A 10,077-nucleotide genomic window follows, 5' to 3' on the forward strand; every position below is an offset into this window, starting at 1 on the left:
ACGCACGGCACAGCGGACACACCAGGAACTGCGGTGTTGGCCGTCGAATGGCGCTAGCTGCGCAGCATTTGTGCACCGCCGCCGTCAGTGTCAGCCAGTTTGCCGTGGCATACGGAGCTCCATCGCAGTCTTTAACACTGGTAGCATGCCGCGACAGCGTGGAACTGAACTGTATGTGCAGTTGACGGACTTTGAGCAAGGGCGTATAGTGGGCATGCGGGAGGCCGGGTGGACGTTCCGCCGAATTGCTCAACACGTGGGGCGTGAGGTCTCCACAGTACATCGATGTTGTCGCCAGTGGTCGGCGGAAGGTGCACGTGCCCGTCGACCTGGGACCGGACCGCAGCGACGCACGGATGCACGCCAAGACCGTAGGATCCTACGCAGTGCCGTAGGGGACCGCACCGCCACTTCCCAGCAAATTAGGGACACTGTTGCTCCTGGGGTATCGGCGAGGACCATTCGCAACCGTCTCCATGAAGCTGGGCTACGGTCCCCCACACCGTTAGGCCGTCTTCCGCTCACGCCCCAACATCGTGCAGCCCGCCTCCAGTGGTGTCGCGACAGGCGTGAATGGAGGGACGAATGGAGACGTGTCGTCTTCAGCGATGAGAGTCGCTTCTGCCTTGGTGCCAATGATGGTCGTATGCGTGTTTGGCGCCGTGCAGGTGAGCGCCACAATCAGGACTGCATACGACCGAGGCACACAGAGCCAACACCCGGCATCATGGTGTGGGGAGCGATATCCTACACTGGCCGTACACCACTGGTGATCGTCGAGGGGACACTGAATAGTGCACGGTACATCCAAACCGTCATCGAACCCATCGTTCTACCATTCCTAGACCGGCAAGGGATCTTGCTGTTCCAACAGGACAATGCACGTCCGCATTTATCCCGTGCCACCCAACGTGCTCTAGAAGGTGTAAGTCAACTACCCTGGCCAGCAAGATCTCCGGATCTGTCCCCCATTGAGCGTGTTTGGGACTGGATGAAGCGTCGTCTCACGCGGTCTGCACGTCCAGCACGAACGCTGGTCCAACTGAGGCGCCAGGTGGAAATGGCATGGCAAGCCGTTCCACAGGACTACATCCAGCATCTCTACGATCGTCTCCATGGGAGAATAGCAGCCTGCATTGCTGCGAAAGGTGGATATACACTGTACTAGTGCCGACATTGTGCATGCTCTGTTGCCTGTGTCTATGTGCCTGTGGTTCTGTCAGTGTGATCATGTGATGTATCTGACCCCAGGGCTGTGTCAATAAAGTTTCCCCTTCCTGGGACAATGAATTCACGGTGTTCTTATTTCAATTTCCAGGAGTGTATAAATCAAAATATGATTTAAATATAATTGAATTTTTAATATATCACATTTTTAAACCAGACTAAACGTATTGTCTACTTCGTCCCAGCTCCATATAGCTTTCTAACCCCCCTCAGATAGTCCTGAAGGGACTGTGAATATTTATACTTGTAAGATTTAAAAAAGAAGTTGTGGAGGCGGGGTGGGGCAAGCAACAATAACAGTAAGGAAGTGAGCTTGTCATGCAGCAATTAGTAAGTAGAGCCACAGTAAGCTGGTGGAATGTTCAATCGTCAATTATGTATTGCATGCACCGCACTTTAAGTCGTACGTATGTTTTCATTGCTATCAAAAGTTCATAGTTGCAAATTTTCAAAACTATCTGTATGTGGTTTTGGAATATTTATGGGAACAGAACAAATTATTTTATAGTTTTTAGTCTTCTTTAAAAACAGGAATATTAAAAATCGTGTTATTCACATAATAGTTTCCTTTCTTTTAGTCTTCTTTGCGTGAAATTTTTCCATCAATTTGAAACATTCTGAGGAGATTGTCATACATACATATCGCAAACTTCAGGCCTATTGTAGTTTACCTTCACCCGACTCTGACAATGAATTGCTTCTTTCTGCGTAATCTCGCAAAAAGTCTGTGACGGTGGAAACTAGAGAATTCGAGCTCGCATGGAGAGCTACTGGCAATGGTTCTTCCCGCGACCTATTCCTTACTGGAACAGGAAAAGTCCTTTGCACCACGCGCCAGATAAGAAAGCCAGTTAATATTGCAGTGTCATCCACTTTGAACTGTACTGAAATTTCAACACTGTAGCTCTTCGAGGAGTTGGTTTAAAGTCAACAGAAATAAGTTGTACCGAACAGAAGACAGACAACAAAATGACCTAATAAAAGCGAGGTAAAATACCACATGAACTAGAGAGACCGCGTCCAACGTATGTCTAATAACAGGATAACTAAAGCTAGAATACTATACAATCCCACGGGAAAGGGAAGCGTCCAAACCCTCTGTGATTTACTTTACGCAAAAATACCAAACTTCAGACTATCATGGAGAAAACACGATAATCATATTGTTGTGAAAACAGAAAAAGTCTTTCAATATATTACAAGCCTTAAGTCGTACATGATGAAGAGCACAACCACATGGTCACCAACAATGTTACCTTACAGTACGGACTAATACGATCTGTAATGAGCTACGGTTGTTTTCGTTTGGAAATGATTCACAGTATGTGCTACAATATCTAAACCAACTTCAATTTCGGGTAATTAAGAAGTACCTAGGAGCGATGGGGTCACCATCAAGAAACGCTCTTCTCACAGAAGCCATTGAAATGCCTCTTCTAATCCATACAGATCTACTGGCTACATAGCATTTGTTTCAAAGATTGGTAATAATTAAATATGCCAGGTTGAAGCTAAGTGTTTAGCAAGAAGAGGAAACCTAAAAGAAAGCAAAGGATCACATTTGTTACTAAGGGTAATAATTTAGTGATGTAATAAATTGCTGTAAAAATTAATGGCCAGATTTTATATATATATATATATATATATATATATATATATATATATATATATATATATATAGGGTGTCCCAGCTATCTTGTCCACCCAAAATATCTCTGGAACAATAACAGATATCAATGTAGGGCTGGGGCCCATGAATGTACATATTTGGAAACATTCTAGAACGAAAGCATACGTGTTTTTTAACACAAACTTCTGTTTTTTTAAATGGACCTCCTATATTTTTTCTTCAGCAATCCATAGCATGACAAAGCACATACACAATGGCGCTGATTGCATCGCAATATTCCCATTACATCCCGAGATATTGAGACGCGAAGTTGACTCTTGAAACACCCGGTAGCGCACGTCCTGAAGCTCAGGCGTGAACCCCATTCTGCCCGTAATCGCGATGTGTTTGACATGTGTAATCACACCTCCATACTTATCAAGAGATCCGAAACGAATAATACGGCCTGCTGCCATCATAAGCACGTAATGGTTTCCCTCTTGCACGCTTTAGGTATCTACGTACACAATATGAACCAGTACCGATCGGTGTACACCCGTCAGGTTGTCTTATTTATCCTGCACACCCAAAATAAGGTTTATCTAATGCGTTATATGACCCATTGTGCCTGACGCGCAGGGCCTGGCTATACCTAGTCAAGTGTCCAACGTAGTTCCTACTACTGCCAAAGTTACCACTTCGCCTTGTTTATGATTTGCGACCCATACAAACTCGTGTACTCCACCACCCTCCGAGCATCCCATTTGTTGTTGCTTTGGCGTGCAGTACACCGCTTGCCAGTGTAGTCGTGCATCAGAGTAATCTAGTGACGGCACGGAGGTAGTACACAGTGTGAATAAACGTTGTGTTGTGGAACTTATACTGTACAGTATAATGTACACACATGAAGATATGGTAGAAATGCTGCTGATCTAAGGAGAATGTACGTTGACGGGAAATACGTTATGAGATTGCTTGTTTGTTGATAGTACTGTTAGCGAACATTATGATTATTAAGTTAATATGTCTGTTTTCTACCCTACTCTACACACCTGTACTGTACCCTGTTGTAGGTGGACGAAATGCTGTTAAGGCAGAACGACCGTACAGAAGACGATTCCCTGACAAGCCATCGCCTTCGCGCCGGATGTTTGGTCGTCTCACATCTCGTCTACGTGAAACGGGAAGCTTAAATCCAAGACCTCGACATCGTCCTAGAACACGCACAAATGAACGTGCTGAAGTAACTGTGCTCGCTACCGTAGCTGTGAATCCTCAAATCAGCACACGTCAAACTGAACGTGAAGTTGGTGTGTCGAAATCAAGTGCACAGCGTATTCTTAATTTTCATAAATTTCATCCTTACCATGTTCATTTACACCAGGATCTTCATGGAAATGACTTCCGCAAAAGGGTAACATTTTGTCGGTGGGCTCAGCAAAAACTTCTGACTAATCCAAATTTTTTTGCAGATGTTCTCTTTACCGACGAGGCATCATTCTCCAACAAAGGAATTGTCAATATGAGGAATATCCATTATTGGTCCGCAAACAATCCAAAATGGCTCCGTCAGGTAGAGCATCAACGTCCGTGGAAAGTTAATGTTTGGTGTGGGATTATTGGAGATGCCATTATCGGACCTTTCTTTATAAATGGCATCCAAAATGGCAGACAATACCCCAGATTTATACGACACAATCTTCCTGTTCTCTTGGACACCGTACCTCTGAACCGGAGAATGGTCATGTGGTATCAGCATGACGGATGCCCTGCACATAATGCCTTACGAGCACGACGACTTCTGAACCGTAAGTTCCCTGGTAGGTGGATTGGACGAGGTGGCCCAGTTAGGTGGCCTGCCCGATCTCCGGACCTTACACCGCTGGATTATTTTCTTTGGGGAGCAGTGAAGGATGCTGTTTAACAATATGAACCAACAACACCAGAGGACATGAAGCAACGCATTATTGATGCTTGTACAGCCATCAAAGAGGGAACAGTAGCACGAAGTAGGGAATCCTTCATCCGCAGAGTGACTCTATGTATGCAAGCCAATGGGCATCACTTTGAGCATGAGATGTGAACGCTATATTTAGTATGTAGTGCTGGTATCACAGTGGAAGTTCCTACAAAGGGCCATTTTACCCAGTGATGTTAAGAAACATTTGTTTGCAACAATTTGTCATTTAACGCATTAGATAAACATAATATTGATAATTATGTGATTATAAAACTAATTGGTTAAACACATTTACATTCATCTTCTATGTCCTACCTGAACTTCCCAAATCAAAACATTTTTACCTAAACAACGGTAAAACTTTTAGTCCACTTGCTCGTTTCACTAAAACCATCAACATGAATTTTACTAGTACGAGTGAATGATTAACTGTCACTTTCGCTAGATCTATAGTAAAGTAAAATTTTAACGTTGAACGTCATTACCTTTTTAGTAACGGATTAACGATAAGCGAAGTTAACTTTGTGACTAACGTTGCGGTACACAGTTATGTTACAGAACCGCATCACCCCAAGCCTATGAGATAAATACCTGCTGGAATGTACGACGTTAATGCAGGATGGCAGCAGACCGTATTATTCGTTTCGGACCTCTTGATAAGTATGGAAGTGTGATTACGCATGTCAATCACATCGCGTTTACGGGCAGCATGGGGTTCACGCCTGAGCCTCAGGACGTGCGCTAGCAGCGCATGTCGGGTGTTTCAAGCGTCAACTTCGCGTCTTAATATCTCGGGATGTAATGGGAATATTGCGACGCAATCAACGCCATTGTGTATGTGCTTTGTCATGCTATGGATTGCTGAAGAAAAAATATAGGAGCTCCATTTAAAAAAAAAAAACATAAGTTTGTGTTAAAAAAACACATATGCTTTCGTTTTAGAATGTTTCCAAATATGTACATTCATGGGCCCCAGCCCTACATTGTTACCGGTGAAAGTCGTTTTCCAATAGCTGTTATTGTTCCAGAGATATTTTGGGTGGACAAGATAGCTGGGACACCCTGTATATACTGATGGATAGAAAACATATGACGGACTTGTGATACGACATTGCAGTGTCTCTGTTATATCTAATTGCAATGCAATGTTCCTTCAGACATGCATGAATGTCCGAAGGTACAGACACTGCTACCCCCACAGCCGTTATGAAATACATGAAATGTATTCGCAGTTGCGAATATGGACAACCATCAGCGGATAATGGAATGACTACAATAAAGATTTGTGCGGGTCGGGAATCGAACTTGGATTTCGCGCTTGTTGTGGGCGGTCGCTTTACCATTTGGCTACCCGAACAAGACTCACGGACTGACCCAAACTTCCATATGTCGTCAACCACGTGTCTACATTTGTACCCGTACATTCATTATGTACTAGTATATTCCCATACACGACGAGACACTATTTTTTCTTGAAACTCGCTTGCCCGGTGTCCGAAAGAACGTAGTATCGTAATTTACAATAATACAGGACCTGCATTTTCGTGTTTATCCGCCGCCGACGGGTAGCCAACTTACAGGTAAAAAAAAGAGACTTCCTCTACGAAATATACAGGGCTATTACAAATGATTGAAGCGATTTCATAAATTCACTGTAGCTCCATTCATTGACGTATGGTCACGACACACTACAGATACGTAGAAAAACTCAGAAAGTTTTGTTCGCCTGAAGCCGCACTTCAGGTTTCTGCCGCCAGAGCGCTCGAGAGCGCAGTGAGACAAAATGGCGACAGGAGCCGAGAAAGCGTATGTCGTGCTTGAAATGCACTCACATCAGTCAGTCATAACAGTGCAACGACACTTCAGGACGAAGTTCAACAGAGATCCACCTACTGTTAACTCCATTCGGCGATGGTATGCGCAGCTTAAAGCTTCTGGATGCCTCTGTAAGGGGAAATCGATGGGTCTGCCTGCAGTGAGCGAAGAAACGGTTGAACGCGTGAGGGCAAGTTTCACGCGTAGCCCGCGGAAGTCGACGAATAAAGCAAGCAGGGAGCTAAACGTACCACACCCGACGATTTGGAAAATCTTACGGAAAAGGCTAAAGCAGAAGCCTTATCGTTTACAATTGCTACAAGCCCTGACACCCGATGACGAAATCAAACGCTTTGAATTTTCGGCAAGGTTGCAACAGCTCATGGAAGAGGATGCGTTCAGTGCGAAACTTGTTTTCAGTGATGAAGCAACATTTTTTCTTAATGGTGAAGTGAACAGACACAATGTGCGAATCTGGGCGGTAGAGAATCCTCACGCATTCGTGCAGCAAATTCGCAATTCACCAAAAGTTAACGTGTTTTGTGCAATCTCACGGTTTAAAGTTTGCGGCTCCTTTTTCTTCTGGAAAAAAACGTTACAGGACACGTGTATCTGGACATGCTGGAAAATTGGCTCATGCCACAACTGGAGACCGACAGCGCCGACTTCATCTTTTAACAGGATGGTGCTCCACCGCACTTCCATCATGAAGTTCGGCATTTCTTAAACAGGAGATTGGAAAACCGATGGATCGGTCGTGGTGGAGATCATGATCAGCAGTTCATGTCATGGCCTCCACGCTCTCCCGACTTAACCCAATGCGATTTCCTCCTGTGGGGTTATGTGAAAGATTCAGTGTTTAAACCTCCTCTACCAAGAAACGTGCCAGAACTGTGAGCTCGCATCAACGACGCTTTCGAACTCATTGATGGGGACATGCTGCGCCGAGTGTGGGAGGAACTTGATTATCGGCTTGATGTCTGCCGAATCACTAAAGGGGCACATATCGAACATTTGTGAATGCCTAAAAAAACTTTTTGAGTTTTTGTATGTGTGTGCAAAGCGTTGTGAAAATATCTCAAATTATAAAGTTATTGTAGAGCTGTGAAATCGCTTCAATCATTTGTAATAACCCTGCACATAACGCAAGTACGAATACAGGTTGTAACACTTGGTTGACGACATATGGAAGTTTGGGTCTGGCTGACGTGTTCCAATAGCCAAATGGCAAGGCGAACGCTCGAGATAAGCGGGATATCTGGGTTCGAGTCCAGGTTTTGTCGTCGTTCCATTAAGCAGATGATGGTTGACCATATTTGCAGCTGCTACATCTCATGTATGACGGAGTTCGTTGTAGATATTATTGTCTCGCGTTGCAGATAGCGAAAATATTTTCAGTACCACAACAGAGTTGTGTTTGTACTACATAAATAGCCACACATAAGTAGCAAATATTTCTGGAACCGAAACAGAGGAATGAAACTAATTCTAAGCGACTGTGGCAGTGGTCCGGAGCTATTACAGTTTTCAAAGTGGGAACATGATAAAAAGTGTATTTATGGCGCGCTGGAGTAAATAATGAAAGTCTAAGAAGAAAATAAAGCCGATCGTCTAACGCAATTAAAGTCGGACTCAGATATTCAGTACAATGAAGTCATAGAAGGCCTTGCAACAATACAGGAGCAAAGAAGCGTACCCACTATTTATACAACTTCAATTTTCTGACTTTCACCACAGTTGAAGATACGAGGCATATGGGCAATGGGAGTAACCGTGGCAAATATCTCAGTGGAAAGAAGTTTTAGGATTGGAGTGGAATATTTAGAAGATGACTGCGATCTGAATCTCATCATTCTGGGATATTCTAAATATGCTCCACGCCGAAACAAGCCTCGGAAAAACCTTCAGAAAATGTGTATAACCTCACCTCAAATATTAAAAAACTTATAAGTCACTACAAACTTAAAATTATCTGTTTAGTAACACGCTACCAGAAAAAAGCTGATACAATATCTGAACAAAGTGTTCGGACACGCGTATGTAATGACCACTAGATGCCACGAGAAGCGCATCCGCGAGTGTAAAAGACGCGCAGCACTGAGTTGTCAGCGCAGAAGCAGTAACACCAGCATGGTTCCGTGAGGAGAGTTCAGTGACTACGATCGTGGACTAGTCATCTGAACCCACCTAAGTGCCAAAACCACTGACGACATTTCAAGCAGTCTCAAGCTGCACAGGACCGCACTTCATCATGTTATTATGAAGTGGAAACGCGAAGGAATAAGCACAGAAAAACCAAGACAACGCAGGTCAATGATTATGCGTGGGAAGTTCAGTGGGTACAATGGGCGAAGATCTCCTCGTAAGCCACACATTTCTCTACTCAGTGTCAAGCGACGTATGATATGGTGTAAAGAGCGATCTCGCTGGACACTGGATGACTGGAAACGAGTGATTTGGAGTTGTGAGTCATGCTACACTCTCTGGCTATTGGATGGCATGGTTTGGGAGTAGTGAATACCACAACATTGTTGTTGCTGTTGTGGTCTTCATTCCAGAGACTGGTTTGATGCAGCTCTTCATGCTAATATATCCCGTGCAATCTTCTTCATGTCCATGTACCTACTGCAATCTACATCCTTCTGCATCAGCTTAGTTTATTCATCTCTTGGTCTCCCTCTACGACTTTTACCCTCCAGGCTGCCCTCCAATACTGAATTGGTGATCCCGTGATGCCGCACAACATGTCCTACCAACCGATCCCTTCTTTAAGTCAAGTTCTGTCACAAGTTTCTCTTCTCTCAAATTCTATTCAATACCTCATCATTAGTTACGTGATCTACCCATCTAATCTTCAGCATTCTTCTGTAGCACCACATTTCGAAAGGTTCTATTCGCTTTTTGTCTGAATATTTATCGTAAATGTTTCACATCCACACATAGCTACACCCCATACAAATACTTTTCTAAAACACATACTGACACTTAAATTTATACTCGATGTAAACAAATTTCTCTTCTTCAGAAACGCTTTTCTTGCCATTGCCAGTCTACATTTCTTATCGTTTCTACTTCGATCATCATCAGTTACTTTGCTCCCCAAATAGCAAAATTCCTTTACTACTTTAAGCGTCTCATTTCCTAATCTAAATCCCTCAGGGTCACCTGATTTAATTCTACAACATTACATTATCCTCGGTTTGCTTTTGCTAATGTTCATCTTACATCCTCCTTTCAAGACACTGTCCATTCCGTTCAGCTGCTCTTCCAGGTCCCTTGCTCTCTCTGACAGAATTACAATGTCATCGGCAAACTTCAAAGTCTTTATTTCTTCTCCATGTTTTTTAAATTCCTACTCTAAATTTTTCTTTTGTTTCCTTTACTGCTTGCTGAATATACAGAGTGAATAACATCGGGGATAGGCTACAACACTGTCTCATTCCCTTCCCGACCACTGTTTCCCTTT

The sequence above is a fragment of the Schistocerca serialis genome, chromosome 8 (assembly GCF_023864345.2).
Source record: "Schistocerca serialis cubense isolate TAMUIC-IGC-003099 chromosome 8, iqSchSeri2.2, whole genome shotgun sequence".
NCBI lineage: Eukaryota > Metazoa > Arthropoda > Insecta > Orthoptera > Acrididae > Schistocerca > Schistocerca serialis.